Raw genomic sequence first — 23,575 nt, forward strand, 5'->3', positions numbered from 1 at the left:
ATTGCTATGGAATGACTATGAGAAATTGATTTTCAAATTGCAAATATGTTTTGACTGGTAAGCCTTCTTTAGGAAGCCCTTTACCTAGTGTTTTCAACATGTGCATCGAAGTGGCATGAAGATGCTTCAGGGAGTCTGAATGGGTCATGGGGCTTGACTTGCTCATTTCCATTCCTGATCTTCTCCTATCACTCATCAATTCCATTCCCCTTCTTAGTGATTCACTTAGAAATGAAAAACATGTTCCAATTCGGCCTAATAAAACAAGAGAAAAAGTCAGATTGGGTCATCATTGAAAGGCTATCCCTCTCCCAGAAAGAGAGAGGAGGAAGAGAGAGTGTCATCCTTTGAATATGGTCATGTCTGGTAACAATTCCTGAAATGCTGCTACCATCTTGCAAGCATGCAAGGAGCTAGTCCATGGGAGAAGTAACCACATTGAGATGGATGGGCAGAGAGATCCAAAAGCCTGGGTTCTTGAGGATCCTAACCTATGTGGAGCTCTTTATTTGCGGGCATATATCATGAGTTTCCTTAAAAGTTTTAAAGCCAATTAGCATCACTGTTTTTTCTAACACCTAGCTATAAACCACCATAAACTGCTAAAAAAGGAAGCCCTCGATAAATGTTAATCTTCCTCATTCTCCTACTCCTCCCCAGCGTCATCATTACCCAAGTTCTGATTTCCTCGTCAGTGTATATGGCCCACAGGGAAAGCAATCCCCTTGAGTCTTCTCTCACTGGCCCAGTCTCGTTCTTTCTATCCTCCAGAGTGGCCAACGCCTGCTCTGTCATATCTCTTGTTCTCCTAGCACTGTGCCCTGTTCTTCCAGGTCACTTGTAACAATTGTACTTAAGTCCTACTTTATTAGTTGCCTGTCTGTCTCACTAGATTGTAAACTTACAATTAAACTTTTCCTGTCTTATTCATTGTTGTCTACCCGGGGGAGAGCATAGTCATGAGAAGTACTAAGAACTAAGTATATATGTTAAGTGAGTGAAAACAAATAAAACCAAAATGCAAAATATGAGGATTAACTGTTCCTCTAAATCACTTATTCTTTTGTAAAACATGTCTAGTAAATGTGCTGCTTACACTTGGGTTATGATTTGACAAAATTTTATTGACATCCCATATTACAGACTATAAAAATGTCCCCTAAGCAGTATCTTTAAAAGTGTGGAAGGGAATTGGGAATGATGACAGTTGAAGGAAGCGAGGAGAGACCTGTCAGATATACCCCAAATTTCATACTCGAGGGGTTAATGGTTTTTATTTGACAGTTGTGTTTTGTCTCACTTTAATTGGATATATGATTTTCTTTTGCATTTGCTGTTGACAACTCTTCAAGGACAAATACTGTACCCTGTGGGGGGAGGAAAAAAACCAGCAGATTGCCAGATAGACTAAAAACAATTTAGCACTCAGCAAGAAAAGGAGTGAGAACCCAAGCTGATACATCCCAGGTAGACAATGTCACCACACTTCCAGATAAAAAAGAAGTAGAGCACCCCTAAACATCTCAATTAGAGAATCAAGGTGAACAGAATCATTTTCCTTGAAGCACTGCCAAATATTTGACATAAACTTCAATTTGCAGCAACAAGCTTCAAGGCATCAATTAGAACAGAAATTTTCTTTCAGAAAAATAATCCAGGAAGGAGTCCGCTTAATGTTTTTCTCATAAAGCTCATTTTGTTTAATTGAGCTGAGGCCCTGTCTGCTGAAAGATAGACTTGCCTATTACTCAAGGCATGTCCGTTCCTTTTTTCCTGTGGTGTGATCCAAAAAAAACTTTACACAGATGTGTGTGTGTGTGTGTGTGTGTGTGTGTACAATTCATTGTGGAATCAGATTCCAGGTAGAGAAGATTGAAGACTGGTGTGCTTTAGAAAGATTCTTCTTAAATACATAGCAATTTGCACAGTGTTTTAAATCTCTTCTATTATCAATAACTGTGTTTAATTTCAGAGTGTTCATAGGTATTCTCTCTATATAAGCTTAACATGCAAATCTAATCCTATTTAAAAAAAAAATAAAGAATTGCCATGTTTTTCTGTTTAACTCTTCAAGGTACCCATCGGCTGCAGAGGCTGGTTCTCTCCCAGGCAGAAAGGCAAATATTTAAGGGATTGATTAGTCACTTACCTCTCCCACTGATGCCAAGCTTTCAGCAATCCCTGAACTTTCCAACAAACACACAATTTGGAAATTTTATTTTCTCCTTGTCTTGCTTCAAGATTTTCTAATGCCATGCCAACCCCAACTACTGTTATTAAAACAACAAAATGAAGGGCACCTGGGTGGCTCAGTCAGTTAAACATCCAACTCCTGGTTTGGGCTCTGTTCATGATCTCAGGGTCATGAGATGGAGCTATCCTAGTCTGCACTCAGTGCAGAGTCTGCTTGTCTTTCTCCCTTTGCCTCTCCCCTGCTTGTTCTGTCTTTCTCTCTCATATAAACGAAATACTTAACACACACACACATACAGACCCACAAATGAGTAAAAATAAACACTGGCAAAAAAGCGGTATATATTTAGAAAGGGTAGATTAGCTATTGCAACTTTCAAAAAAATTTTATATAATTATTCAGTTATTTGTAGGGCCAAGAGGTGGAATTAATATTGATTAATATCCATGGAATATTGGTATTGATAGTAAGGTATCAATATCCTAGGAATTTAATAAGACACGGGGAAATGATATTTTGACAAGACCAGCCATCTAAGGCTATATGAATTTACCTCATGAAGACATCTGAAATGACATTTCTCTGTTCTTGAAAAACAATTCATTTATAGAGGCATTTATCATGTATCTCTTAGATACTCAAAGTCGTCAATAGGGCGACAGTGCTACATATGCATATTGTACTTCATATAGTATGGACTTTGAAATCATCCCCTTGGTTTGCCTGATGGCACAACCTTTTGCCCCTTATCACACATATGACTTTAGTTGAGTTACTTACATTTGTTTTGCCTCAGTTTCTTCATCTGCAAAATGGGGTTGGTCAGCCTGCTTCCTTCTCAGGATTGTTATAAAGTATAAATGAAGTATTTTAAGGTGTTTGGAACTAACACACTAAACACAAATTAATGGTTAGCTGTTATTCCTACTATTATAGAACACATAACCTGTTAGGACATTTAGTTATGTAGTTTATTATACCACTGTGTGAATTATACTGTGTAGAAACATTTCCAGTGTTCCAAGGACAACTAAATGCTATTACTTAATTCAATAGAAGTTTTAGGAAGAAGGTGACTTTTGAATACAGGAATCCTCCAATTCACCTCCCAGTAACCATGATTGCAAGTGAAAAGGAAGAATATTAGTGATCATGCTGAAACAATGGATATAAACCAGAAACCACCAAGGGAAACCCAAATGTTTGATAATTCTACATTTATGTGGCTTGGGCACTTGTCCAGATGCAAAAGGAAGAAAGGTAAAATCAAGAATAGTTTTAAAGGTTTTGATTTATGTACAATTTGAGGGTCCTGAAATGGATGGAATTTTTAAGGCATAGCAAATAATTTAGTATGACTGGTATACGAAGGTACACACATGGAGAACTAAATGAATAAAGGCTGGGAGTATACTTTCACCTCAAAATGGCACCTTATCTTGCATTACAGGCAATGAGGAATACCTGAATAATTTTAATTATAGGTGTGGCATGATCAAATTTGCATTTGGAAAGATAATTCTAGCTGCTTTGCACAGATGAGAACAGGGAAAACCCAAGTAAGGGAAGTTTATTATACTAGTCTAGGCGAAAAATAATGAAGACCTCAATTAACCTGAGGGCTCTAAGAATGAAGAGAAGGGATGGGATTCTGAGTCATTTCAAAAATTGACTTGATAACCTGCATTGAGCAATTTGATATGTAGAGATTAAGGAAAGGGAGCAAATGAAAATGCGTCAAGTTCTGGCATGGGGGAGTAGATGGGTGGCGATAAACCAAGATGGGGTGTCTAGAGTAAGAAATGTTGGGGGAAGAATGCAGTGAGGTATACCTGAAATGCAAGTTCTGTGTCTGAGATGTTGCTAGAGAAAACATCCAAGAGCTGCCCAGTATAGAACCATGTATTCTAATGAGTAAACAGTTTGGTATTTGTAATAATGGGAGATTTATGGCATTGCCTTTATGTTCTATTGAAACAAATTAGAATAAGAGACTAAGGGTATACTCTATACTACTTGCTCTCAAAAATCAAATTTTTGAATTATCTGGTAGTTACTTTTATGGTTTTATTTTTCTGGAAGACTAGAAAGGAAATTTTTAACCAAAAACTTTCAGTGTTTCCTTTTATTTAGAGAATAAAAGAACATAGTTTTAAAGGTTTTGATTTACGTATAGACTTATGTTATCATACTGGTTGTTTAACCAAAATTCTCTTAAACATGCAGCCAGGTATGGACTCCTATTCTAGTAAATAACTTATTTTCCTTCCTTCAACAGAAAGCAATAACTGAGTATTTGCTAAATCTGATTGATTTTAATGAGTTGAAATAAATATTCAGATGGAAGAGAGAACACACTGGGCAAAACAAAATGGGAGATTGCAAAGAACCCTGATTTTTCCCCTTTTTTCTATCCTAAGACTGTGCTAGATATTGTGGAAGACACACAGGGGTAGAGTGATAGAACCACTGTTGTCCTCTGTGAACGCTGCTCCTATCATGTTCTAAGGGCACTGGGGCTGCCCAAGCAGGATAGGGCAGAAAACAGCAAGAAACCTCAACCAAGATGGAACTTGCCCTCTTGACATTGCAAAGTAGCTAGGTTGGGGAAGTTGTTTTCTTTCAAACCAAGTTTCTTGGCTCGCAGCTTTAGAGAAAGTGTTACTGGATGTAATTGTTTGGGGATATGTGATACTATTTTTTCATTAAGGCAGATACTTGACATTTTATTTTTTTATTTATTTATTTTTAAAGATTTTATTTATTTATTTGGCAGACAGAGATCACAAGTAGGCAGAGAGGCAGGCAGAGAGAGGAGGAAGCAGGCTCCCTGCTGAGCAGAGAGCCCAATGTGGGGCTCCATCCCAGGACCTTGGGATCATGACCTGAGCTGAAGGCAGAGGCTTTAATCCACTGAGCCACCCAGGTGCCCCGATACTTGACATTTTAAAACAATATCTTAAAATTGGACTATTTCTTTCAAATATCTAATTCCCTTTCATAGCTTTATTGATTTAAAAAAATTAAATTTTTACCTAATTACCTTAAGCTAGCTACTGAATTAAAAATCAATAAGTATAGCTTATTGGCAAAGAGAACAGGAATCATTTCTGGGTTTCTAAAGAATTCTGCCCCAGTGACTTTTTTTTTTTTTTTTTTTTGTAAAAACTGATGGGCCCTGTCCATATGAGATGTTTGCTTCCTTCCTTTTTTTGCTGAGCCACTTGTTTCTGGTTCTGAGAACTACAGATGCTAGCATGATCCCTTGAGAACAATTCTTTCTACAGTTGATAATATCAATAGGCAGGAGGCTCATGTCATCTTTTTCTATGATTCTTCCTGATAGACATTTTCTAGAGATAGAGACCAGAAATGATTACCAAGGGCTTGAAGATGCATATGTCTATTTTTAAAAATTGGTTGCGATCTTTTGTTTCTGCTCTTGCACTCCTACTTAGCATTAGCAACCGATGTTCTCTTCCTTTGCTCTCCAGAAAACGGTATCCTTCCTTCCAAGACAAAGTCTGGGTATAAGAAAGAGTATGTGCATTTGTCACATCAAAGTCCTATTAAACTGATGTGGGAAAGTCTAGGTTTGGCAGAACCGCAACTGGGAAGATGTAACTTACCAAGCCCAGACCAATGCGGGCCACTGATCCCAAATTACTTTCATTCTCTAATTTGGGCTGCTGATTAAGGACACCCTTTTGTTCTAGGATATGTATGAGACAGCAATTAATGGAATGGAATTCAGTAGGTCTGATGCCTAGAAAAACCTTCTTTGAGGCCTGGAAAGCCTACACAAGATCGAGAAAGAAACATGCAGAACTTTTCTCTGTTGGGAAATTCTAGTTATCCTGCAGCTGTAGAAACAAACCAATCTTCATATTAAGAGATTTTTTTTTTCCCTAAGTATAGCAAAATTACATCAGCATCCATTCATTCTTTCATTCCTTTCTTCTACAATATTTATGAGGAAAAGATATTTGGAAGATTTTCTTTTTCTTTCCTTTATTTCTTTTGAAAATGTTGAGGCTTTACTGAAGCAAACAGTTCTACCTTTAAATTTTTTTTCTTATGGGCCTTAATACACACCTTGAACCTGCACATATTAGCAAGTGATATTCCCGCATCTTCATCTTCTTTACAGAGCTTTGCTTACTGTGTTAAAGTCATAAGCATTTGATTATGGCAAATACAATTAGACCATGTCTGAAAACAGCACTTGGTGGTATATAAATAAACAGAGGTCTTATTGCCTCAGTATTCAGACAGCATTCCCTCAAAGTGAAATATTTTATGGAAGCCTTTCATGTGCATTATGGGAGGGGTAGTCTGAAACTAACTCCTATTTTGATGTTACTCTCATATTAATTATCCAGATCACTTATTTAATATGTATAAATAATCTCCAATTATGTACGAAAAATCAGCAAATCAAGTGTACTCTATACAGGGATAGCCACAGTTACCACAGATATACTGACTCTACTGATGTATTCTTTAGATATAGGTTAGAATACATATATCCACTGCAAACCAATTGCATGCACTTCCTGATGTTGCTGTAATCAACTACAACAAATTTACTGGCTTAAAACAACGTAGATTTCTTTTCCTACTGTCCATAGGCAATGGGGTGGAGGGGACTGGGGTGTCCAAAAAGGGTCTCACTGGGCTAAAAATCAAGGTGCTGGCAGAGCTGTGTTCTCTTCTGGAAGATCTACAGAATACTTTTTCTTGAATTGTCCAGCCTCCAGAGACCACCCACATTCATTAGCTCCTGGGCCCCTTCTATTTACAGAGCCAACAATGTCTGGTTAAGGTTTTCTCACATCGCCTGAGGCTACCATTGACTCTTCTGCCTGCTTCCTCTACCTTTAAGGACTCATATATTGGATCCACCTAGGCAATCTCCCCATTTTATGGTCAGCTAATTAGCAGCCTTGATTGCATCTGCAACTTTAGTACTCCTTTGCCATGTGACATAAATTATTCAGTGTCAGGCTACCAGGACACCTTTGCAGATCACTATACTGCCCACCACACCATTGTAAGATTTTTTTTTTTTTTAACCACAGCTGCACTGATGTTTTAGAGTGCCCACCCTGAGCATACCCTTCTCAAATTCATCGCCATTGTTCCCAACTAAATGGGGGTAGGGTGAGCTTTTAACTGAAGAAGGAGTTCATTTACATTTTGAACCAGTAATTTATGACCTCTAACACCTAGTAGAAGAAGATAAGCTGATTAGGTAAATCATCCATTTTGGACATTTAAACTTAGAGATAAAAAGGGAAGATAACAGGCTGTCTGTGAATGCAAGAGCTATAAGGTTGTGCAGATTTGAAAGCTAGATGGCAGTAGCAGTTTTTATTATGTTTAATTAAGCTAAGAAAGCTGGCTGAGGAAGGCAGTCAGGGTGTAGAATAGATGTGCCAAAAATAAATAAATAAATAAATAGATAGATAGATAGATAGATAAATAAATAAAAAGCCAAAGATGATCTGAGGTGACCTTAAGAGATAACATGAAGCTACTTTAGTTCCTTTTTTGCTTATGTTGAGGAGTAGCGGGTAAGTATTTTGTAAAAGTTATCTCAGTTGGTATTTGATATTTTTCTCATCATTAGCTTGGGGTTTGGGGGGAGGAAGATCACAGAGGTAATAGTGCTATTCTCATCACACCCTATCAAGGGTACATACTATCAATCTGATGATTAATTACCCAGCCGTGGTAGTGTTGGTTTTCTCTAATGTAAAGATAGAGTGGGGAGTTATCTTCCATCTTCTTGAGGGTGGAGTATTCACATAAATTATTTGGAATTCTTCATATAACATTTGTCTATTGTCCTTTATTAGATCATTTATTTATACCACTATGGACCCATAGATATTTTATACTTTGGGTTAGAATTCCATTTTTCTTTTTAAAGTTGTCATCTTTTTTTATTAACTATACTTTTTAAAATCTGTTTTCATTCTACAGTCTTTGTAAAATGTTGTGCCCATTGCTTCAACGGCCATTTATACTCAAAAAGATTAAAAATATCTCCTGACACCTCCAGACTACTGAAAGCTTTCTCATGCTTGTCATAATGGTGTCTCCAGTAGGCCTTGGCTAGGCCTATTGTGTTTAGTCCCTAGTAGGCTTCTCTGTAACAGAAGATACAGTGCTGGTGTAAGCCCACAGACTGGTCCTCAGTTAATAATTGCAATGTACATATATATATGCACCAGATCTATTGATAATTGTTTAAGGTCAATGTTGATAAGCTGGTACCAGAACAAAATTAGAAAGCGTGCTCAAAACTGAGTAGTTAGGTCTGGGTCTATCATGACCGGTGATGAAGAAGTTTGTTAAATACTTAATACATTCTACACTCTATATCCTGGCAGGATATACCTGAAGCAGCTAAAATACATCACCATCCAGTAGAACATATAACTTGAGAGGAAACCAGAAGACCCAAAGAGCTTTCCAGTGTTCATTATCCTAATAACCTCTAATTTGACTTGCTGGAAATACAGCTTTACAGCAATGAGGAAAGTGAAACTTATACAAGACTTACAGCAGAGCACTCATTTTTGTCACACCTCAAAGCCAGTCATTTTTGGAGAATTTCAACACCTCAACATCAACCTGTCCATGATGAAACATACGTATTTCCTTCCTACTGAATCAGATGTTTTACCACTCTCCCTTAACTCTGTGAGTGGAACCACGATGATATGACAATGCCAAACATGTATCCAAATAATTTTATCATTTATAGAAGTGTTATCCTTATTGCTGTATTATTACTTTTCCTTTAGTTGGGCACCGAGTCCTATATATTGCTTTCTATAGGTTTTCTCAATTCACCATTTTGGATTCATTTCTTCGCCAGTATCCTATTTAAAACTCTAATTTTCTGTCTGAAATGTACTGAAATGTACTGAAGATGTTTTATCACATTATCCTCATCTACTCTTTAAAAAAATTTCTTTTGATATAGAATGTTACCTTAGTTTCAGGTATACACTGTAGTGATTTGACAAGTTTAAATATGCTAGGCTTACCACAAACGTAGCTCCAATCTGTCACCATGCAACACTATTACAATACCATTGACTATATTCCATTGTACTGTGTCTTTTGTTCCTATAACGTATTCATGGCATAACTGGAAGTCTGTATCTCCCACTCCCCTTCACTTATTTTGCCCATCTACCCTCTTCCTTCCCTTCTGGCAGCCATTAGTTTGTTCTCCGTATATATAGGTCTCAGTCTGCTTTTGTTTACTTGTCTGTGGTTTTTTTTTTTTTTTTTAATTTTTATTCCACGTATAAGTGAAATCATATGGTATTTTTCTTTTTCAGTGTGACTTCTTTCACTTAGCATAGTACCTTCTAGATCCACCCATTTTGTAACAAATGCATGATCTCCTCCTTTTTTATTTTTTTATGGCTGTGTAACATTACATTGGGCATATATACCACTTCTTTATCCATTTGTCATTGATGGACACTTAGATTGCTTCCATCATTTGTCTACTGTAACTAAGGCGGTAATAAACATTGGGGTATGTATATATTTTCAAATTAGTGTTTTTGTTTTCTTTGGGTAAATACCCAGTAGTGGAATTATTGAATCAGATGACATTTCTGTTTTAAATTTTTTAAACCTTTTAAAAATTTATTTAGAAAGAAACTGAGAGAGCGTGAAAGCACGGGAGGGTCCGTGCGAGAGGCAGAGAATCTCCAGCAGACTCTGTGATGAGCACAGAGCCTGATGTGCGGCTCAGGGTCACAACCCTGAGATCATGACCTGAATAGACATCAAGAGTTGGATGCTCAACTGAACCACCAGGCACCCCTTTAATTCTTTGAAGAATCTTGACTGTTTTTCACAGGAGTTGTACAAATTTATATTCCCACCAATAGTAACCAAGGGTTTGTTTTACTCCACATTTCATCAATGCTTGTTATTTCTTATCTTTCTGATTTTAGCCATTCTGTCAGGTGAAAGGTGATATCTTATTGTGGTTTTGATTTGCATTTTCTTGATAATTAGCAATGTTGAGTATCTTTTCATGTGTCTGTTGGCTGTTTGTATTTTTCTTTGGAAAAGCTTATATTCAGGTCTTCTGTCCACTTTTTAATTGGAATTCGATTCGTGTGGTTGTGTGTCAAGTTGTATAAGTTCTTTAAATATTATTAATACTGGCCCCTTTTGGATATGTCATTTGTAAATATATTCTCCCATTCACCAGTTGGCTTTTTGTTTTGTTGATTGCTTCCTTTGCTTTGCAAAAGCTTTGTATTTTGATGTAGTCCCAATAGTTTATTTTTGCCTTTGTTTCCCTTGCCTCAGGAGACCTATCAAGGAAAATGTTGCTATGGGCAATGTCAGAGAAATTCCTGCCCGTGTTCTCTTTTAGGATTTTTGTGTTTGCAGAACTTAACACTTATGTCTTTAATCTATTTTGAGTTTATTTTGTGTATGGTGTAAGAAGTGGTCCAGTTCTAAGCTTTCACATATAGCTGTCCACTTTTCTCAGCATCATTTACTGAGAAGATGGTCTTTTCTGCATTGTGTATTCTTCTCTCCTTTGCCATAGATTAATTGACCTAAGTGTGGATTTATTTCTGGGCTCTCTGTTTTGTTCTGTTGATCTGTTTTGGTGCCAGTAATATACTGTTTTGATGATTACAGCTTTGGAGTACAAATCTGGAATTGTGATACCTCCAGCTTTGTTCTTTCTCAAGATTGCTTTGAACTTTCAAGAACTTTTGTGGTTACATACAAACTGTAGTATTCATTCCAGTTTTGTGAAAAGTGCTGTTGCTATTTTGGTAGGGATTGTACCCACATCCATTCTTGACCAACCTCAATCTAGTCTTCACACCTGGGTCAGAAATCTTATTAAAAGCCTACATATGAATGCTTTATCTTCTGTTTTCAACCATAAATGAAATTCTCTTGAGATTAAGATAAAAATACTCTATCTTAGTTTATAAATCCTTTGTCTGTTGTTCCTGTGTTACTCTCCAACTCCTTTTAATATCACATCCTCTCTTACCCTGTCTGTTAGAACCATATCTACCTGCTTCAACCTCTGGGATAGGCTGTGCCCTTCTGTCCATCATGGCTATGCTAGTGCCTTTGCATGAAGTTTGTTCTCTCTCCCTCCCTAGGAAATCCCTGTTATCATGCTTAAGATCTCAGTGTAGTCATCACTTGCTAGAAAGCCTTTCCTTATCTTTCGGATGACATAAACTCACTCTAATTTGCTGTGATCCTATAACATATTAAACACAAGCCCCTTATGTTTCTCCTTTGTAGCACTGATCACAAAGGCAATGCTACATCTATTTGGGTATTTGATTTGTGGAATAAGGATTGGTACAGGAATGGGTTTAACAATTTGGTCCACTAGCAAGCAGGTGGAATTCTCCCAGAATAATAAACATGACCCTTAGAGGAGGAAATACCTTACTCTAAAGTGAGAGGAATGATTCCCTATCACAGCAAATAGGAATGAATGTTAGTGTGCATGTGTGCGTTTGTATCTGTGTCTGTTTTTATGTTTACACATGAGTGACAAAATCAATATTAAGGCAACACCCATATGTCACTTGGTCCATGCTCTGATTAACTGACACTTAGGGGCAATGTATCTGTATGCTTAGTCTAAACAGGAATTTGCAAAAGATGATCTACGTCTCCCTTTTGGAAAATCTTCTTTCATGAATTATTACTAAAAACTTTCATCAAAATAAGCAATCTCAAATACAGTTTTACTCATTTATCTATAATTATTTTTAGCAGATAAATGTCATTGTCAATCACTTGTGGGAAATTATTCTGGAGATCAAACTAATGTGCTCCTACCATTGAGTAAAACTGATGCTCAGGAAGATTAGTCATGTTTGTGCTGAGACCTGAAACATTAACCTACAGGTGAATATGTAGTCTGGTATCAAAATACCTCTTCTAAACTATTTAAATCTATACATTAGCTAAAGAAGGGGAAATTGTGTGTATGTGTGTGTGTGTGTGCGTGTGCGTGCACTTGACTGCATACAAAAAAAATACCTTAAGTTTACTCTAAAATCTGAGTTAGCATTTACTATTAAAAAAAAAAAAAACTTTTCCAGAAAGTTAGGAAATTTCAAAAGTGTCATTGGAAACCTCTAATTCCCCAGAATGCAAATACTTTATAGGAGAGGACATTGGTCAGTGTGAATTCTGGTCATCATGCCTGTTGGATCGAATGTCTGCATTCCCAGCCAGTTACTCAAGTCAACTCTGATCGACAGTCCCAGGGCTGTTTAATTTTTTACCATGCCAATCATCAAGGCTTCCCTCTTTCCTCTCATTTATTTACATTAATAATGGAACCTTTAGCTGCTGTGCTCAAAGTGAAATAGTCTTCTCAGAGACCATTTATGGAGCCAAACTATTTTTTAGTGTCAAGTAGAGCTCAAGTCATTGACTCATTGTTTTCGTTTTCCCAGATAATATCAAACATGTGTCCCAGATCATATATCGTGAACCAGTTCAGAAAACATTCTGACTGCCTTTGGTGTACAAAGTGTGATACCAGCTGCCAGAAACTACACATTTTGATGTTGGCCAGATGTTAAGTATTTGTGCCTAAAAATGATGGGGAAAAATATGCCTATTCATAGCCTGAGTTTTCTGCCAGCAACTACTCTGGAGGAGATTTTGATATCTTATTTATAGCATAATAGAATCAAATTATTAAGTAGGAAGAGTAGTTTATCTCACAAAATAGGCTCTTGGAAGAATTATTGTAAGACTGACAAAAAAGCAATATAATTTCCAATTATCTGTGATTGATCTTGCCTCACATCTCTAAGACCCCTCTTGCCATTCTTCATTTAAATCTATGTATTCTACTGTCAAACCTTGAGATGATATGGGGTCATTTTATCATTTTCATTAGTATGTTATAGGAAATATAGATACATAAACAAAAGTGAAAAATTGTTAGACTAGTAAATTGGAGAAAGTTTAGATGTTAAATTTTAATCATTTAAACGAAAGTATAAAATATCTGAATATTTGTCCCATGTTAATTCAGTTAGGTTATTCAGACAAGGCTCCTTTATATGACGGAGTTCTCATTTGCATTTGAAACCTGAGGCAAAATTAATTTTCCTTTCAGATGGTATATAATAAAATCCTACTAGTATTGTCTTTCTTTAAATCCCTTTAGATAAGTGATCCTGGGAGCATTTCAAGCTTCTTAAAATACCTGATGGAATGAATGAAACCAAACTCTGAAGAACTAAAGATAGTCAGTTAGCACATATGTCAGTATTAAATAGCCTCAAGAAATTAAAGATCAAATGTTGAGTTTGACAGATATGAGTTTCTGAGAAATATGGGGAAAACCTGGAAAGATTCCTAACTGCTTAGCATCAGAGTTAAAAAATTAAACTCCTAAAAAAACTACATTAATCATTTCTCTCTCTCTCTCTCTCTGTATGTATGTGTGTGTGTGTGTATATATATATATATATAGTAGCAAAAGATATGGAAAATGCTATAGGCAATCATTTTTTGCTTTTGACTAAGGAGAGGAGTATGCCAACTGGGTCAGAATTAAATGGTTAATACATTCAAAAAATTTATATGTATCTACATAGAAATTTTGACAACTCTTAAATCAGGAAATATAGAATATATACATTTGCAGAGAGTGTTTGAAATTTGAGTGCACTTTGATATGGGGAATTAATTGTATATTTAATGATCAATAAAGTGAGCAATCGTAAGAATGAATTTGCATTCTAGATCATCAAATAGCATTGTCAAGCAAAAGAGTTCTGCTAGGCACTCTAGTTTAGATGGTAGAAGCTAAACATGAAAATAATCGATTACTTAAACCTCAGTTCATGTATCAACCCAAAGGGGGAAAAAATGTTCAGTGAATGTAATTTTTGAATAGATATTTAGATGGTTTTCCTGAGTTTAGATCAGGTAAGGGTTGTGAGTCTTATTGATTCTAGAGAAGTGATTCTTTTCTAAAATATGCTACATGACCATGCAACCATGCTATAAGATTATTGTTTTGATGTCCAGCAATTCACTCATAAAAGCTGCTGTCTTATGCTGGTCAATCAGAGAAGCATGAAATAAGAGTATGTTTAATAGAGCCTTTCACCATATGATTGTAGGAGAGGGTTCTTAGTTCTGCCATTTTGGTGGCTCTTACTAGAAGCATGATTAGGTCAGCTGTCCAAGACAAGCTATTCATTCTCATTCTCAGTGCTGAGAAGAAATTTTTTTCATAGCGAGTACAACAAAATGGATCAATGGCTTGGTAGCAACAGATATGGTAGATATAAATCATGTGAAAGAAATGAAAGATTTATCATAAAATCAGATACAGAATTGAGAATGGTAAGTCATAGCAGGTAACATGAGCATTCAGTTATCCTTATACAGGTACAGGAAGATCTCCTACACAAACTGAGCTATAAATACCAAGAACCCCAATCAGCCTGTGAAATCCTTACATTACTAGGAAATAGCTTAGAGCCTGGCATACTGCATGTCCACTGGGACCATTTTTAAATGAAAAAGAAGAGATAATTTTTTTAAAAAAATCAGTTTTTGTAAGAAAAACATTTTGTATGATTGCTCTTAGCTCCATAAACAGAAAGAAAATGTAAAATATTTATACCTAAAAGAAACTTTTCATCCTATTTATTTAATACCACTCTATAGTCTCAAAATATGTGAACTCTTCCCCTCTGAAATTTCCACCATTAGTTTAAAACCGCTGGGTGAAGTTAGGTGCTTTGAAACTGTTTTTGATTAGCATGAAGATAAAAATATGCTTTTATGACTAAAATTATGTGGCAAATGAATATGTATCATCCACCAACATTATATTTTAGTCATCTCACCATAGAACTATCTGGGAATTGAACAAAACAGAGGTCTTTGTTGTGCGATTCTCTTGTTCAGTTCAATTAAATATAATTTCCACTTTGTGGCAGTAAGTAAACTGCAGGGTAGGATAAATGGTAAATCCTTAAAGAATGCATTCCAGGAGTATTCAATGTCAGAGCACTTTGATGCTAAAATAGAATTTTGAGATGAATTTAAATGAAGATGTGTACTGTAATAATCATTAGTGAGACTCTTACCTATAAAATGTTCTTACATAACAAAACAAATGAATATGCTGGAGACTTTCAATTGTTATTTCTGTGTTGCCTTGAAGCAAGATTTTTATCTTGGCAACACCATAATTTGAAGTATATGGTTGGATGATTTAACCTAAATTGCAAAGTAAAATCTCTAAATTTTAGAAAGCTGAAATCAGAACAAGGATCTAGATTCAAAAGGGATTTTCTCCTTATAGGTGAGCTTACTTCAATAAATTATAATGCTACTTAATATATTCACTTTAGGAGGAACTCAGAAATTGGGCTTTACAGTTACATGTAATCAAGGAAAAGAAAAACTACAGAAGTCAACAAAAATTGTCTCGGAACATTTCTAAGAATAGGATTAAAGGACATATTTTCTACTGGCCCATTGAATTGCACATTCAAAAAGTAAATGAAAGGTGCAAATTTAAATTCTAAGTGAAACATCAGTACAAAGTTTCTCTTTAAGATACTTGGGTAGAGGTGTGCCTGGGTGGATCAGTGGGTTAAAGCCTCTGCCTTCAGCTCAGGTCAAGATTCCAGGGTCCTGGATGGAGCCCCACATAGGGCTCTCTGCTCAGCGGGGAGCCTGCTTCCTCCTCTCTCTGTCTGCCTGCCTCTCTGCCTACTTGTGATCTCTGTCTGTCAAATAAATAAATAAATATTTTTTTTAAAAAAAGATACTTGGGTAGAGCCATCTGGCTTTTGATGTAGGAGGAGGATTGTAAGTAATCATTCCTATGTATGCTTTTGGAGAGGCAAGAGAAGTATATCAGCAGACAAGAGAGAATTGCTAATTAAATTATATAATTCTTTTTCTTCTATTTTCTTCTCTCAGGCCTCCAAAAGATTGATAAAATAATAGCACTATGATAGAACTGATAAAACTTGGTAATTTATTGGTGGTAAGGATCAAGAAAGAGGGATTGAAGGATAGCTGAGCTCTTCCTGATTCACGTGACAGGTATAGGTATGGGGAGGGAGGTGTATGAAGGTATCACTATTAAAAATAAAAGTTGAGGAAAGAATTTGAATTTGTAATTAATGAGGTAGCTATTTGAGAATATGGTGCTAGGGCCCAAAACAAAAACAAAACAAAACAAAAAAACCAAAGAAACAAAACTTAAATTGATAAGAGAATCATCCACAAAGCAAAAATAAGCAAAGCTATGAATTTTGGATAAGTTTTCTTCCTTAGGAGGGAGAAAAAATAGTCCATAAGTTATGTGTCTGAGGACACCTACATTTAGGATGTTGAAAGGTAAAGAGAAAGCAGAGATACTGTAAGTAGACAAGGCAGTAGGTATTGAGGAAAAACCAGAAGAAGCAATGGAAGATTCAACTTAAAGGAAATATTCAAGAAATGGAACTGGGTGATTTAAAAAAGACTGAGGGGATGGATCAGAAGGAGAGAGAGACTGAAAAAGAAGAAAGGGAGCATCAGTCATGGAGCAAAGTGCTGGGGAAGCATGAAGAGAATATGCTAAGGGATGAGACTAATCCACTCTACTCTGATGATGGGCTTTAGCAGATGCACAGTACTAGAAGATGGGCTTTAGCAGATGCACAGGCTAGAAGAAAATATGAGATAGAAAGAGACATTGAAGGCATTCTGGGTTTCTTTTCTTTTTTTTTTTTTTTTTTTTTTATGAGGACTGAAAAAAGAAAAGGTTTGGAAATATGATAGAGTATGAGCAAAAGTAAGTGAGGGATGATGGGGAGCTTCCATGTGAAGACAAAGGGCATATGGATGTCCTGGGAATTTGCTTAGGTTTCTAAATTTCTTGAGCAACATTGGACAGGCTGGGAGCAGGTCCAGTAAATAGGAGACCAGTGTGATAATAGAATAGAGGCCTAAGAAAATCAAAATCTCAGTTAAATAGTCATAAAATTGCTATGAGAGATGGAGGTAGAGGAAAAGAGGGCCGCAGAAGGGGATGATCAACCCCTCCCAAGGCGAGTGGTATCTGAGCACTGGAGGGGTCCTGTGTTCAAGGCTGCCTTCTTTCCATCTTCATTAAGCGTTAGCTGTTGGACCTGCAACAACACACTAAACAGGGTGTTGAACGCTATTCTTCTCCTACCTGGTGATGGGAAGTGTTGATTCCTCCAAAGAGTCACTTTAATCTCGTTTTTTTTTTTTTTTCTTATGTGGATCTAATTAAATCTAAAAAAATGAGAAATGAGGTCAAAAATATTTCCCCCAGTTGATAAGAAGAAAAAAAATGTGAAATGATGCAATCACTGTTTTTCTCAGGGTAGAGGTCTAACCTCCTGCTAAAGATAGTCACATACTTCCAAGCTGATAGAACTTTCTAATTTTTAGAAGTAATTTCATTCATACATCTAGACTCGAAGTTTTCTTAAAATGCCTGAGGGGAAAAACTACAATTTTTTTGTTGTTTTTCCCTGGACAGACTATTTCATTTTTATTGGCTTCATGATTTGGGGAATATTTGATAACAAGGCAGAACTCAAAGGGGTGAACTTTATTACACTCATTTATTTTGGTCCAGGGTCAAAAAGAGTTGAAACATTTATCTCTGTAATGAATCCTCTACACACACTCCTACTATGGACACTGACTCATGGTCACGTAAAAAGTTTCACACTTCTGAAGAAAAAAATTTACTTAATAGCATGTCTACTAAACCATTGGGCCAGTTTTTGTTTGTTTTTTTTTTAATTAGTAGAAACACTAGTAAGACATTGATGTAGTAGAAGGTAGCTAGAAATTTTAAAGCCCTCTGAAAATAATTTTAAAATGAATTTAAAAATCAGCCTTAAGAATCACTTGTAGCAAAAAGAAGACTTTTAGAAATAGAAGAGTCAAAAAATTTAAGTTTATAGATTAGGAAACAAAGACCAGTGAAAATAAATCATTTATTGATTGCTGGAAAAAAATTATAACTAGAATCCACATCTTTCCAGAGTAAGGTTCTTTCTCTAAGCTCCCACCCAAACTGATGATAATTATAAATTATTAATAATAAAGAACAGTGTCAAACTAATTATGAACCTTTATGAACAAAACCAAAATCCACAGTTATAGTAATCTTTATGTAAACTGGAGCCAGTGTCCAGAATTATTTAACTTCTGTTATTTCTGTTCTCATCAACTGCATCCTTCTTGGAGCATACCAAAAGTCCATCAGTTTGACTGATTTTATTCTCATCTTTGAATGGGTAGCTGAATTTAATTTTGTATTTTCTGTAATTATTATATCAAAGCTAGTTATATTCTTCCTTCAGAGCTTTTTAAAAAACATATATGCCAAAATTTGAAAGCCTTTTTATTTTCTATAATCTTTTTTTGTTGTTGTTTTTCTATAAGAGGAACAGAATAAACCCTTAGTAAACTGCTACAGTGTTCCAGACCCTGTGCTCAGCCCTTTGCTTATGCTTACTATTGTTAACTCTTAAAGGGGTCTCTGCTATTCTTTTATTCCATTTTCCAGTCAGGAAGACAGGATAGTCAGATTATTAACTTTATTCCAAATAATATAATAGTAAGGTGGCACAGAGGTTTTCACCAGGTCGTTTTTATTCCAAAGCTCTTTCTTTTTCTTTTTTTCTTTTTATAGACTAACCCTTCCCACATGGCCCATAATATCCTTAATTCACGGTTAATTATGTAATATTTCCTAGCCCCAATTTCTTTCAACTATAAATATTCTCTTCAACTCCCCCAATATGCTTCCTATATCAACATATGATCAGTGTGATATATTATTTGGCACTTCTATTCCCTGAGGAATATTTTGTTCTCTTTCCCAGTGGCATAAATATCCCTTGATTTCTGAAATTATATTGCTTTTTGTTTCTTGAAATAACATCTTGCAGAGCACTATTATTTGACACTAAAATTTAACAAATAAAATATCACCCTAGATAATGTATGGGGATTATGCCAGAAACCCAGAGAACTTGTCTTTGTCATTACATGACAAACCTATGAGTGGGCCAAGATTTTACTGCAGTCAACCAGTGGCTCCTCCATCAGTAAATAAGTTGACTTTTCTTTTATGGAAATTTTATATTTCTGAAATACTTAGCATATACTTAAGGGCATTCTTGTTGACAGAACATCATCAAATATTTGTAAAAATGGAGAGACCTATTTAACAGGTGAATTAACCAATTAAGGAAATTGTATGTATGTGTGGGGTCAAAATAAATTACAACCAACTCAGATGCAAAGGCTTTTGATTCTTTTTTAACTGTTGTTTACTCAACAATCTAACAATAGATAAATAAAGATACACATGTAAACATGACATGAGAGTTTCAGGCCAACTACATGTTATCAAAGACATTATATACAAATAGTAGAAATCAAAGATAGGATATCTCTACGTACTGGTTTGACATCTTTTCCCAATGAAACAATAAAAGGAAGTTGTCAGTTCATTTTTTTTAAGGATGTTAATTTAAGAATAGATACTATTGGATTGATTTAAGAGGTCTAGAACCATAATATTTTTTTTTCCTGGCATTGAGCTCTTTCTCTCTGTCTCCCTCTCTATCTCTCTCTCTCCTTTCTCAGATTTCATCCTTTTCCAATCCGTATCAGGGATGTGACATTCTGTCTTGAGACAAATAGAATCCTCATGCTGAAAGTACTATTTTATAAGCGACCAAATACAGAATAGCAGATCTGGGATAGATTGACAATCATAATAACAACTATTATCCTCTAAAGCTGTTTTCTGCTACTTAAAGGGGCAGTATCCATTATAGAAAGAATATTCTTTAAAGTATGACTCCACTGGAAAAAAATGTTTTGCTGTTGTGATTGTTGCAAATATAAGCATATTGCCTTTGGCTCTTTGAAATGAAAGCAGCTTCATTTCACTTAAGAAGGTTATAGGAGCACATTTAAATTGGTAACATTTGAATCCATGTGTAGTTAAATCTTTCAGGGAAAAAGAAAAGTTATTCATCTCCATTTCCACTACATTAATCTTAAGCCTGGATTTTCTACCCTCTATTCCTAGTACAAAGCCCTATTTGTGTCTCCATACTTCATATATAGTATTCAGATTTACAGAATAATAACTTTCAAACTTCATCCTGGTCACATTTCCCTTGTTCACAAATTTCCATTCATATCTAATAGATTAGCAGATCAAACATAAATCTATTAGCTTGGCACTCAGTGGATTAACATGCACTGATTTGGCAAAAGTAATTTCCTTATTTCTTTCCTTTCAGACATGGAAGTCTGAACAACAACAACAACAAAAACTGAGAAAATAAAAACTGAACAATTCCCCCTTAATTTTTGCATTCAGCATCTAGGCTGATAATTCTCAAGTTTACATTTACAGGCCAGATCTTTCCACTTTATTCTGGGCCTAAATATTTAACTGCCTAATTGGCACCTGCACTTGGATATATAATAGGCATCTCAAAATGAACTTGTCTAAAACTGAACTCCTGATCTCTCCCCACACCAACCCTATCACTGGCTTTCTTCATCTCAGTCACTGACAACTCCATTCTACCTGTTGAGGCAAGTGATGTCACCTTTGCCTTTTTTCCTTTCTCACACCAGTTGCAACAATAAATCCTATTGGCTCTACTTCAAAATAAATCCAGAAGTCAACTGCTGCTCACCATCTTCAATTGGCAACCCACATTGGTCAAAGCCACATCATCTCTCCCCTGGATGAACGCATTAACTTTTGTGCTGGTCTTCGTCTTTTTCCCTGAAACCTACTCTCGATTCTACAGCCAGTCTTTGCTATTACCTGCAAGACGGTATGTGGTCTGCACCTCCTGTTAGTTCTCTGACCTCATCCTTTATGACTTCCTTCTTGTTCTCACAGCTCCAGTCTCATGGATTTTCTTTCTGTTCCTCTAATACACAAGGCACCCTACTGCCTCAGGGCCTCAAATGATCTGCTTTCACTATTCTGTTGTCATATTCCCTAAATTCCGTTTCAATGATTTTTTTTTAAGTTTTGTTATTTTAAAGCTTCCAAATATTTGAATCAGCATTAAATATTTTTTTCATTTTCTGTGTATTGCTCTAGGTGATAAAAGCTATTCATTTTCCTCTAAGCTTTCCTTTAGATAAATCTCATAAATTTTTAGTGTTTTATATTCATTATCATTTTTTTTGGATTTTCTATGATGTTTTATATTAACCACATAAAACAGGAGTTTTCTTAAAAATACAGTATTAAATTTATAGTTAGTATAAAATTTTGTTTTCTAGTTATACTATTTTCATTTTTATTGACCTATGGTCACCATATAGTTTCTGTATTTCTTTTTTCTTGATAGATATTGAAGCTTTGTCTTTAGTCAAATATATGTTCAACTTTTATTAATATGCTCTGAAAATAAATTATAACATCAAATTTTGGAGTACAAGCTTTCTATATGTATCAAACTTTATAAGATATATACAAATATATATATGTATATATATCTGTATGTATATATATATAACATATATAAATATACAAATACATCAATCTATTTATATATGCATATTTATGTGCATATATAAATCAATTACATTATTATTATCTGTTATTTTTCCTTTGATTTTCTAAAAGAAAGAATTAAAAGAAATTCTGGGATTCTTTTTCTCCTTTCACAGTCTAAAGATTTATTATGTGATACTATTTTGGTCCATTTTATCTGTTTTTATTTTTTCTGATACAGCTCCAGAATTCCATACATTCATTTACTTCAGTATTTTTGCCTATTTTTCCCATTTCAAATAATGCTTTTTGTATAAATCTTGGGTATATATATTTTTTTATAGAATTTTTCATTATAGACAAATATGAAATTATCTCTCTGGATGATTTTAGTTCATTTAAACTTATTTGCTTTTGGGGGCACCTGGTGGCTCAGTCATTAAGCATCCATCTTTGGCTCAGGTCATGAGTCCAGGGTCCTGAGATCAAGCCCTACAACTGGCTCCCTGCCCGGTAGACAGCTGCCTCTCCCTCTCCCCCTCCCCCTGCTTGTGTTCCCTCTCCAACTGTCTCTCTCTCTGTCAAATAAGTAAATAAAATCTTAAAAAAAAAAAACTGATTTGTTTTTTCAAATATGTTTTCATATTTTTAATGTAATGTTACATTTATTTTTAAAATTTTATTTTTTAAGCTGTATGTTTGTTTATTTTTTAATATGTAGATTTTCTTGATATTTAGGAAGGGTTGCTTTTTATTATAGTGGTCATCTTTAATTTGAATCCGTAGTCTTTTATTGCATATCATGAAAAAATATATTACTATATTTTCTCTACTAATTTCTCTCCTACCTCTTATCTACATCTGATTTTACTCAGTAGTACTACTTTTATAATTTAGCTTTTCATCCCCAACAATACTTTCAATGATATCACTTAATTTTTAGCTATATTGGATGAGGTAATTTAACTTACTCTACTTCCCATCTTTTTTACATTTTCTTTTAATCGTTTTTTCATTGTGAGGCCAATCACTTTAACTTTTTTCCCTCACCTTAGACCTTATATAGATCTTAGATTTTATTCCACAGTTTCATATACTTAATGCTCATAACCTCATCTTTTACATAATCTCTTGAGATTTTCCACAGTTCACTGAAGTTCTTCTTATGATTTACTTAAGAAGTACTCTTGGGAAAAATATATTTTCAAGCTTTATGTATGTATGTTCAAGCTTCCTAGTTGAAGAGCGTGTTTTCCCTACATAAAATCCATAGCCCCACTTTCTTCTCTTGAGTGCCTTGTAACTGCTTCTATATCTTCCAGGATACAAGTTTTTTTTTTTTTTTTTCTTAAGATTTTATTTATTTATTTGACAGACAGAGATCACAAGTAGGCAGAGAGGCAGGCAGAGAAAGAGAGAGAGAGAGGAGGAAGCAGGCTCCCTATTGAGCAGAGAGCCCTATGTGGGGCTTGATCTCAGGACCCTGGGATCATGAACTGAGCCAGAGGCAGAGACTTTAACTCACTGAGCCACCCAGGCACCCCCAGGATACAAGTTTTAAAGAAGTTTGAGGCTAGCCTAATTCTATTTTTATTCATAAAAGACTTGATCTTTTGGCTTTGCTTCCCAAAGAATTCTTTTCTTACCTTTAATATTTAGGATATACATTGATATTCACAATTCTTTGTCAATTTTCCTCACTCCACATAGTATCCTTTTGATATGTAAATTAAAGATAGTTTTGATTTCAGATAAATTTTCTTGAATTA

The 23,575-nt window shown here is 35.2% G+C and overlaps 1 long non-coding RNA gene across 1 annotated transcript in view; it reads right to left on the minus strand.

The window, feature by feature from the left end:
- Positions 1-17,452: 17,452 nt before the first annotated feature.
- Positions 17,453-23,575, minus strand: part of LOC309864395 — a 138,965-nt gene continuing 132,842 nt past the window's right edge. Inside the window, exon 3 of the long non-coding RNA XR_014311497.1 lies at positions 17,453-17,526. This is a non-coding gene — a long non-coding RNA (uncharacterized lncRNA). The remainder of the gene's footprint in view (positions 17,527-23,575) is intronic.

The sequence above is a fragment of the Mustela nivalis genome (assembly GCF_964662115.1).
Source record: "Mustela nivalis genome assembly, chromosome: 5".
Taxonomy (NCBI): Eukaryota; Metazoa; Chordata; class Mammalia; order Carnivora; family Mustelidae; genus Mustela; species Mustela nivalis.